Here is a 12,104-nt window from a genome sequence, read left to right as displayed (position 1 = left end):
CTATAAAAAGAGAGTAAAAAAAGAATGTTATAGGTTGAAATATGAAAAAGAAAAGAGATTAAAAAAAGAAACAAAACACCAAAGAAGCCCGAGTGAACCCTATAAACTCGGGTTAAACTCTCAAACCCGCAATCCATTAAATTCTTGACCCAAGCTCAACGCAAGAGCTCAACACCTAAAAAATTAAAAGTTGAAAGATAAAATCAATCAATTTAATTCAATTTAAAAATAAAATTCCTTCATAAAAACTAAATTCAACAAAGACAAAAAAAAAAAAAACCAAGGCAATCTGCGTTATTTTTAAAAAGACTAAAAAATACAATATAAAGTGAATTAAAAAATAACAAAATGCTAGAGGATGGAAAAAAAAAGGAAAAAAAAAACAAAGAAACTGGGGTCAATCTCTTAAACCAATAAACCATTAAATTTTAGACTCAGACTCCACTAAGAAGCTAAAGACTCGGCTAATTAAATGTTGGAGGATGACATAATAAAAAAAAATCAATCTAAAAAAATCTTGCAAGGTCAAAAAAAATACAATAATAAAAAAAGATTAGATTTAATAGGAAAAAAACTAAAAAATAATGAAATTGAAAAAAAAAAACAATTGTGAAAACCATCTGAAATTGAAAACAATTATTAATTTAGTAGACTATTCTAAATTAAAAAAATGCAACAAAGAGAATAAAGATGAAATTGAAAAAACCACATAATTTCACATAATTTCATAAAGTATTCTAAATTTAAAAATTATAATAAAGAGAATAGGGATGAAATCATAAGTACAATAAACTTTAGGGACTAATTTGATTTTCTAATCCCAACATGAAAATCGAGTAGGAGAGAGGGGAAAAAAACAAAAGGTCACACGCGTCACACCAACCACTATAGTGCTACACGCGTCATTGATTCATTGGGGGGGGGGGGTTGAGATTCTTCAGAAGCCTCCCTGGAATCACCATTTTGGCTATTGAATGACGCTACACACACCGTTCGGAGGTGGCAAACATTGTTCACATGATTCTGTTTTTTTTTTAATTTACCAAATTATTTTATTATCTCCAACGACACCCAATAACTACTAAATGACCACATCTAAATGACAAAAAAGCGTTAGAGTCAAAGATAATTGTTTTAAATTTTCAAGGGCAAAGAAGTAACATACTTGTTGAAAAATCAAGTCAAGGATTAATAAGCCCCCTAGACCCAAGATTTTTTTACAAGGGTAATTAAATCATCACATTGTGCAAAGAAAATGCAAGAATATCATTTAGCCCTTCCCTTTGAAACAATGACCAATGTATCCCATGAAAAAAACCATTATATCTCTAAATTCAAGGCATGCTACTTTGCTCACTAAAGGATAAAATCAGCCTTTAGTCTTTCACTATACGAATCCACAATGAAAGGCTGCTATCTTTTAGTATATAGTATAATATAAAGGAAAAACTTGTTCATTTAATTTTTTGATTTAAATTAATAACTTTGGAAACTGTATTTAATTTTAAAAAATATTAAATTAATGTTGTTAATTAATTTTTAAGTATTTTTTAATGATTTTGAAGTGTTTTTTAAATTGAAAAAAATTATTTTAATATATTTTTAATTGAAAAATATTTTTGTAAAATCATTCTACATCACATTACCAAACATACAATAATGATAGCTTTTATAGTTATGATTTGAAAAAATAAATGTAACAAAAACACTTTTAGTTGCGGTTTTTTTTTAAAATATATCTGGTTAAAAGTATTCTAAGATAACTTTTGCATGTAAAATAGATAAAAAAAAAACGAATAAAAAATAAATTGTTTTATCTTCCAGCAATTATGTACGACGTACAATGCAAAAAATCAGAAGTTAATTAGTAACACATGGCTAACAGTCTTTAAGACTTTGACATCATTTCAACAATATAAAAAAGGGTAATAACCTTTATAAACTCTATGAATAAGAACATATATTTTATAACGAGAATCTCATTAGATTCAAGTCTGGTAAATCTTAAACTACTATCGATGGTAATATATTTAATATCAGCCTTTTGTTATAGCATTGTTATATAAGACAGAATAATAACTCTTCGAATCACATAACATGCGTCCGTTAACCTTTTTTATTTTTATTAAACATGTTTCTTAAGTTTCAATTTTCTTTTATTTTTAAAACTATTTTAAATAAAAATAATAATAAGCAATTAATTATAAAGATAATTCTTAGAAATGTATAAAAAAGTTATACATAAATTTGTGTGAAGGGATAGTATTTTTATTTGTATCCCCCTTATCTACGAATCATCATGGCTTTGCCTATGAGAATAGTCACCAAGCTGTTTTCTTTCTTGTTCATCAAATTTTTTTCTTTTGAGTGAGTGAGTAGGTTTACCAAAGAAGTTTTGGAATTTATATTCAAGTATAAAAATCACGTTGATATTCTTATATTTCCTCTCAAGTAAAGAATGGTTACTCTAGGTCTGCCGAGTAGATAGAATTTTGCTTAATGACCCACATTAAATCTTATATGTGTACTTTTTATTTGTTTTTTCTTTCCATTAAATTGAGTAGTTTGTACTTTGTAGTGTTGAATGTTGACTCTCGATTCGCCTTTACCAACACTAAGGTGGCTGGTAGACTTTTTTTATGAATAAAAGGTGGCTTACTGATATCTTATACTTGGTAAAATATAAATTTATTATCTATTTGATAAAGTATCAGGACGTTTTAGCATGACTGATGTATTTTTACGCAAAGAAGATGGTTTTAGGTATGCTATAGATTAACAACTAGGTTTATTTTTCCCGTGTGTCAAATATTTGGAGAAAAGAGCGAAGATAATGCGACTTTTTGTTCATACTGATAATGCGATTGTTTTAAATATGTGCAGAAGGCAGAAAACATGCACCTAAAGCTGGACTTCAGGGCTATATTGTTTTCTATAACTGTTGAATTTCAAAGTAACCTGAAGATTGGTCATCGATCCTCGTACACTTTTGAATATGCCAATTATCAATATAATATTTCTAAAGAGTTAGCTGCTCGTTTGAAAAGTTGCATGGGATTCTGATGCGAATTCACTTGTCCATACATCGATTTGATATATGGTTTTGCGATAGAAATATAATTTAGATTCTAGAACTTCATCTTCTTCCGCAGTACTGTCCAAACATCATCAATAAAGAATGATTTGGTAGTGGAGAGTGGGACTGATTCTTGGCATATTTTATCTGAGTCGGATGATTATATGTTAGAAATCCATGAAGCGCAAAGGCACTCACACAACTTTTCATGGCGGTGCTCCCCAGTAGCTAGAGACAAACAATTAAATAACTCAGGATAAGTACACGAGGATTGTTAGGGGAAATTATTTATTTTTTAGTTATTTTTATTTAATTTAGAAAATTATTTTTGTTTATGGTGTTTATTTTTTTATTTAGTTTAGAAAATTAAAAAAAATAGATAACAGTAACTACTCTCAACCAAATTTACAATTAACAACAAATATCTTTATATTTTATAAGAATAACAAAATAATTATTACGGTGGATAAAAAAATTATAAGAAGGGTTACAGTGAGTCCTCCTTCTGCTCATTTTTAATGCCGTAAAAGATAATAAATGTTTCCTAATTAATTAGATGGCCTTGTCTCTAGAGTCACTTTTTCTTCGCGTACATGGCATGGACTTCGGAGTCGTTTTCAAGCAATTTAAAGAAATCTATAACAAGTCCCGTACGTATATTAAGGCTCTGCATTGATTTTTATTGGGGTATTTTGGCATGTTTTTTTGGGGTTATATATATAATTTAATAAATATAATTTAAATTTAAATTTAAAAATAAATTAACCTGGAATTATTTCATTCAAATTTTAAATACAAATAAAAACATGAAAGTTGACACAATATGACTCGATTAACTTGACAGGTCAAAAATAACACGAACAATAATAAAAATTGCTTGTGGATTAATGTAAAAATTAATTAGTACTAATCATGTTTGTTGAGGTTATTTTTATTTTGTCATTTGGAGCACAAATTTTTATTCACATGTTATGATAATTAAATGCTTTTAAAAAATTCAGATTTAAAAATTAGGTTGTGCTTAGTTAGTATTTAGGAGATAATAAACAAATATAGGAGTGATGAGGTTTGGAGGCATGAGAAATACATTCCTCATTTTTTCTATCAAGATTTACAAATGATGATAAAAAAATAAAATTGAAGAAGAATCTTATTTTTATTAGGTTTCATGAAATACTCTGCTCACATATTTTTTATAGGAAGAAATTCAGATTAATTTTTTTTAGATATATGTCAAATAAATCTAATTTTAAAATTAATTTGGAGTAATCAATGTTGGCTGAGGTTATTTTGATTTTGTAATTTATAGCCGATTTATCATGTAGGTGTGTGGGTGCCTTTTGTTTTTTTAACTTTTATCCTTGTAATAATCAAATGCTTTAAGAGAATCAGAAATTAAATGAAAAAAATTAGGTTATTTAGGTTATATTTTTTTAATATTCAAGGGAGATACCAATAAAAAAAAACATAAAAAGAATGTTAGAGATTGAAATATGAAAAAAGAAAACAGCTTAAAAAAGAAATAAAACACCAAAGAAGCTTGAGCGTGAATCCTATAAACTCGGGTTAAACTCTTAAACCCGTAATCCATTAAATTTTTGACTCAGGCTCAATGTAGGAGCTTAACACCTAAAAAAATAAATGTTAGAAGATGAAATCAATCAATTTAATTCAATTTAAAAATAAAATTCCTTCATAAAACTAAATTCAACAAAGACAAAAAAAAAAAAAAAAACCAAGGCAACCTGCATTATTTTAAAAAAGACTAAAAAATAACAAAATGTTGGAGGATGGAAAAAAAACAAAGAAACCGGGGTCAATTTCTTAAACCAACAAACCGTTAAATTTTAGACCCGGACTCAACTAAAAAGCTAAAGACCAGGCTATTTAAATGTTGGAGGATGACATAATAAAAAAATCTTGCAAGGTAAAAAAAATATTGTGAAAACCATCTAAAATTAAAAACATTTCTTAATTTAGTAGACTATTCTAAAAAAAAAAAGGCAACAAAGAGAACAATTATGAAATTGAAAAAACCACATAATTTCATAAAGTATTCTAAATTTAAAAAATTATAATAAAGAGAAAAGGGATGAAATCATAAGTACAATAAACTTTAGGGACTGATTTGATTTTTTAATCCCAACACGAAAATCGAGTAGGAGAGACGGGAAAAGAAAAAAAACAGAAGGCCACACACGTCCCACCAACCGCTATAGTGCTACACGCGTCGTTGATTTGTAGGGGGACATTGAGATCCTTCAGAAGCCTCCCTGGAATCACCATTTTGGGTATTGGATGATGCCGCACACATCATTCGGAGGTGGCAAACATTGTTCACTTGATTCTATTTTTTTAATTTAATTTTCTTATTTACTAAATTATCTTATTGTCTCCAATGACACCTAATAACTACTAAATGACCACATCTAAATGATAAAAGAGCCTCAGAGTCATATAATTGTTTTAAATTTTTAAGGACAATGAAGTAACATACTTGTTGAAAAATCAAGTCAAAGACTAATAAGCCCCTAGACCCAAGTGATTTTCTTTGTTTTCCAAGGGTAATTAAATAATCACATTGTGCAAAGAAAATACACAAATATCGTTTAGCCCTTCCCTTTCAAATAAAGGAAAAACTCGTTAATTTAATTTTTTGATTTAAATTAATTACCTTTTAAATTGTATTTGATTTTTTAAAAAAATATTAAATTAATGTTATTAATTTAATTTTTGAAGTATTTTTAATGATTTTGAAGTGTTTTTTTAATTGAAAAAAATTATTTTAATGCATTTTCAATTGAAAAATATTTTTGTAAAAGCATTCTACACCACATTACCAAACATACAATAACGATAGCATTTATAGTTGCGATTTAAAAAAATAGGTTTAACAAAAACACTTTTAGTTGGGTTTTTTTTAAAAATACGTTTGGTTAAAAGTATTATAAGATAAACTTTTGCATGTATAATAGATAGAAAGCTAATAAACATGAATAAAAAATAAATTATTTTATCTTCCAGCAATTATGTATGAGGTATAATACAAAATATCAGAAGTTAATTAGGAACACATGGCTAACAGTCTTTAAGACTTGACATCATTTTAACAATATATAAAAAAAGATAACATTTTCATAAATTCAATATGAGAGCAAAATTAAAGAATTTAGAAGAAGATTTGAAGATTAAACTTTTGAAGATAGAGCTCTAATCAACCACAAAATTAAAGTAATGTGTTGTCAAGAAAACACCAAGCGATTAATAATTGAGCAATTTCAAAAGGGCACTGTTTGATTGCAGGAAAACTTTGTAAATTTTGGGACCATTAATATTCCACTTTAGGGACCTCCAAGAAAATAAATCATCATAACTAAGAAAAAAACAACTTCATAAAATGCAAAATTTTCCTACTTAATTATCTCAGGATTCAAGCACAAATGTTCCTTCTGCTTTAATAGGTGATTTAAATTAATTACTTTTGAAATTTTATTTAATTTTAAAAAATATTAAATTAATGTTGTTAATTTAATTTTTTAAGTATTTTTTTTAATGATTTTAAAGTTTGTTTTTAATGGAAAAAAATTATTTTAATACATTTTTAATTAAAAAATATTTTTATAAAAACATTTCACACCACATTACCATATGCAGAACAAAAAAAGAGATTATCACTTCACCATAAATAACTAGTCAACACCCAAAGAAACCAAGTCAATAAAAGAAAAGGACTAACTATCAACAAAACAATAACTTTCTATCTGCTTTAGACCAAAATTTAATGGGATAAAAAAACCTCCCAAAGCTTAACTGCCCTTGAATCCAGACGCTGCCTTGACCCATATACCTTTCCGCATACATCCCAGCTTCTTTATGGGCTTTAGCGTATATTTTGAATCCAATATGTGTGGGTTTAGACAATACGTGTGGATATGTAGCACGTGTTGATCTATTTTTCACTTGTAACAAACTTAAGTAACTCGTCGGAACTACCTCTCCGTTCAAATTTTTTTAAGATCCCACACAGGTTTTTTAATATTTTATATTAAATTAATATATATTATTTTGAGTAAAATATAATTTAAAATATCATAAAAATAAAATTAATATTTTCAAGATCCCACATAAATGTCTCAATATTTTATATTGATTCAATACTATTATTTTAAGTAAAATATAACTCAAAATACCACAATCAAATTAATTTTTTCAAGATCCCATACGAGTTTTACAATATTTTATTTTGAGTGAAATAAAACTCAAAATACCACAAGGATAAAATTATTTTTCAACTTCTTCTCTTCATAAAAGACAAGATTTGTGAGTTATAAATACTAAATGAATCTTCAAAGTTTAAGGTTAATAATATCTTTATTTTTAATAATTTTAGAGTCTATCTCTTTAAAATATTATTATATTTTTTCTTTTTATATGAATTCTTTCTTAAACATGTAAGAATACTCACATCAAATTTGCAAGTAACAACTACTTATCATCATAGCAGTTTAGACATCAGTCATTTTAACTTACTAGATATCTCCTACCAATCATTTTATCTAAAACAAATTTTAAATTTCTATAATTAAAAGATTAATTGAACATCTAACATTCTCTTAATCTGATCTTCAAGTGCCACATGTCAAACATTCGGGTGGATGTCGTTCTAAGCGAGCCAAGGACGAAACTAACTAATGAGTTGATTTTTTAAAGGCCGTAGGCAATGAAGGCATTGATTGAGCTGCACGTCGTTTAGTAACTTGAAACTTGAAAGGAATTTTTTGTTTATTTCCAAAAGTAAATGAAAATGAGGACTGTACCATTCAATCAATGTACAAAAAAATGAAAGGGAAAATGCAATTTGGAACAAAATATTGAAAACGAAAATGCAATTTGAAAAGTTCAAGGTTCAATGCTTGACTTGACAGTCTGGAATGAGCCACCAATTAACAACTTGCTTGTGGATTAATGTAAAATTAGGACTAGATTTGTTGAGGTTATTTTTATTTTGTCATTTATAGCATAAATTTGTAAAGATTTTATTATTATTATTGTTGTTGTTGTGAGTGTTTCTTCTTAAAACTTTTATCCTATGTTGTGATATTCATATTTTTTTTATAAACTCAGATTTAAAAATTAAGCTGTATTTAGTTAATATTTTAAAACAAAATAAATAAATACAGGAGTGATGAAAATGTGTTTGATGGTGAAGATGAAAATAGCTACATAAAATAATTTTTTTTGGGAATAATTTTTTTAATTTTTTTTTATATTTTTAAAATAAAAAATATATAAAGACATATCTTTTATATTTCCATTATCTTTATATTTTTTTATCTCAAAATAATAACCAAATAATATTTTAATCCTGAAGTTTAATACTCTCGCCCCTCCACATTGAGAATGAGGCTTGAACATATACTTTGTTGGAGTCATGAGAAATTCATTCCTCATTTTCTTTATATCAAGATTTACAAATCATGATTAAAAAAATTGAAGAAGAAATTGTTTTTTTATCAGGTTCCATATATTTTTATAGGGAGAAATTCAGATTAATAAATTTTAGATATAAGTTAAATAAATCTAATTTTAAAATTAATTTGGGGTAATCAATTTTGGTTAAGGTTATTTTGATTTTGTAATTTATAGCCGACATCTGCTAATGCTAATGTGATTGTGACCATACAATTAGCCCATTTTATTATGTAGGTGTGGGTGCTTTTTGTTTTTCAACTTTTATCCTATTTTATGTTGTAATAATCAAATGCTTTCAGAAAATCAGAAATTAAATGAAAAAAAAATTAGGTTATTTAGGTTATATTTGGTTAATATTCAAGGGTGATACCAATATATATATATATATGATGAAAGAAAACCCTTTCAAAACTAATACCTCTGCTAACTTTGGGAAAAAAACATCATTAGCATGCCAGCAGCCACGCATTATCAAAGCCACCTCCTCATCATGCAAGACAAACACTGCTCCCACAGCCTCTTGATTATTGTCAACTGCTGCATCTATATTGCATTTGATAAAACCAGGAGGAGGTTTCTCCCATTTAAGCAAATTAGGATGAATTGCTGTATGTGCTGGTGTAAACCGAGAAGCAGACCAGCTAGAGAGAAAGTTCAGACCTGCTTGAACAGCTTTATCCTTCTGGAGACATGTCTTAGAAGCTATCAATCAACGGAATAATACAACGAATTATTTGGAATATGATAAACGAACAGGTAAGGAATAATTATTCCTTCTCGTCCTATTTTCATAGCTTATAAGACATGTCTCCAGAAGGATAAAGCCCCTTAGGAGCTGAATCCCCATGAGGCACTTGTTCCTCACTTCCTCTTTGCTATGCATGATGGCTCACAAGTTGCCTAGTTTTTTTTTTTTTTTTCCTTCCATTTTTTAGGGAGAAGTGGCTTCAGTAGATACATCCTGTTATAGGCCTCTTGCTTTGGGTTTCTATTTTGGTTTAATTGTGGGCCTGGCTGATGATGTTGGATTTAGCTTGTTTTTTCAGCAATAATCCAAATTTACTGGACTACCTGTTGCAGTGTGATAAAAAATGCATTCTGGGCTTAATCTAGTTGGTTTAGGTTTACACAGCCCAAATAGAATAGAAGTTTATTTTTCATTGATGCTTTTGATTTATTATAACAAGTATATGAAAATTACTGTAGATCAAAAAATATTTAATTATAAATTATAATACTAGTTTTATTTTTAATTTCTCATCTTATCTTTTTGTTAAATATTTCTTTGACTATTTGTGCTTTTTTTTTTCTCTCTCTTGACAATTAAAATACATATTTATTTTCTATTTGTTTGTTGTTTACTTAGGTTATGTAAGGGTTGTCAGATCCAAAACTCTCGAGTCTGGTATATTCGTCTGACTCAAAACACTTAAAATATTCTTTATATTTTTAATATTTTTTTATATATTTTTAAAAAATTATTATTAATCCATTGCAAAACATAAACAATTATACTAATTATTTTATATTCGTTGTAATTCTTCATTCTTGTTGATCATTATAATAGCATCATACTGGTATGTTAATATTGACACGTTAACGATTCTTAAAAAAATTACATGTTACATTGAATGAAAAATTGTGTTTGCTAAAAAAATGTGTTTGCTAAAAAATTGATTTTAAAATAGAGTTATGTTTTGTTTAAATATATAGATGTATATGTTAAATAACGGTTTATTTTTTTAATTAAAATAATTCTAAATTAACTATAAAAAATAGACAATTTCAAAAAGTTTTTAACATTAACTCTTTGTTTTTATTAAATTTTTTGTTCCTTCTCATCGTTATTTTGAAAGAGTTACGTTTATAAAGTTAGTTGTTGTTGTGTTATCAAAAATAAAATATTTAATAAATTTGAGAAAAAAAATTACAATCAACTACGTACAAGCTCTTAAAGGGAATATGAAATCAACAATTATCAGTACATATCCTTTACTAATTTTTTCAACACTAATTTTTTCAAGGCTGGAGGATTTATCCTTTACTCATTCACATTCGTACATATATAGTATTTTACAATAACATTCATATAAGAACAATGGACCAGTACATGTTCACGAGACTCCCCAACAGCTCCACAATGAACACAACAATTATCAGATTCCAACCCTTTTTGCATCAGACGAGCCTCTGTGAAATTACAAAAAAGAATTTCTTTGATCAAGTTTCATGAACTACTCTCCTCACACACATATATTTTATAACGAGAATCTCATTAGATACAAGTCTGGTAAATCTTAAACAAATAATATGTGATAAAATCTCATTGTGCTAACTCTGTCCCTTAGGAGGTTAATCCCCATGAGGCACTTGTTCCTCACTTTTTTGGGTAGAAGTTGCTTAAGTTCATATCCCCATCGGGCTTATGATGTTGTATTTAGCATGTTTTTTCAACAATAGTCCAAATTTAATGACTAATTAATTGTTGTGTGTGATAAAATTAATCTAGTAAGTTTTAGCTTTAGACAGCCTAAATAAATAGAAAGGTGATTTCTTTTTCATTGATGCTTTTGATTTATTATTTTATATTTAGTATAATTCTTCATTCTTGTTCATCATTATAATATAATCTTACCGTTATGTTAATATGACATGTTAACTATTTAAAAAAAATATTATGTGTGTGTTATGATGAATGAAAAATTGTGCTGCTAAAAAATCAGAATTAAAATAGAGTTATCTTTATAAAAAAAAAAAAAAAACACAAAATTGGGTCTATTAAATAAAAAAAAAATTTAACATTTAAAACTCTTTGCTTTTTAAAAGTCTATTTATTTTATTTTTATTCTACTAATCTTTCTTCCTTCTCTACATTGTTTTGAGATAGTTACATTTATAAATTAAATTTGCTGTTTATTTTCATTTGTATTATTAAAAATATTAAATTGAATAGACCTGAAAAAAAATATATTACAATCTCAAAGGCAAACACTAATTCTTTTCAAAGCTAGAGGATTTATCCTTTTACTTACACCTTGGAATTTCATATTCTATCAATAAATTTATAAATTGATTTTTTTATATATATACTCATTCACATGTATTTATATATATTCATGTAGAAACCGTATTACTATACGGTACGCACAATAACAAATTAACCACATAAAGAATCGTAATAGAAATAGAACATCAAAATGAGGAGAATGAGAATCCCCACATTAAACCATAAGCACACAAATGAGTAAACATTATGCCCTCGCTTTTTAAGGTTCAGACACTTGAAAAAGAAACACAAATGGGAAAACAAACATACGCCCTTATTTCTGGAGATTCGCACAATAAATTACTAAACACGTAACATTACCCTTATTTCTGGAAGTTCACACAACAAACACATGAAATAAGACAAATTGTTGTAGCTAATGAAACAGCTGGAATTACTTCCCACCAATGTCGATTTGATCATCACATAGGTAACCAACCAACCTAATGCAAACATCAAGAACAAACATCATCCAGGCATCTCGTGTTTGTTGATTTAATCCAACCATTT

The 12,104-nt window shown here is 27.2% G+C and overlaps 1 protein-coding gene across 13 annotated transcripts in view; it reads right to left on the bottom strand.

The window, feature by feature from the left end:
• Window positions 1-12,104, bottom strand: part of LOC18095798 (disease resistance protein At4g27190) — a 183,710-nt gene that overhangs the window by 68,670 nt on the left and 102,936 nt on the right. The gene's annotated exons all lie outside the window — the stretch shown is intronic.

The sequence above is a fragment of the Populus trichocarpa genome, chromosome 1, assembly GCF_000002775.5.
Source record: "Populus trichocarpa isolate Nisqually-1 chromosome 1, P.trichocarpa_v4.1, whole genome shotgun sequence".
Classification (NCBI taxonomy): Eukaryota; Viridiplantae; Streptophyta; class Magnoliopsida; order Malpighiales; family Salicaceae; genus Populus; species Populus trichocarpa.
Note: the sequence above shows the minus strand (reverse complement) of the source record. Positions and strands in the feature narration are given on the sequence as shown.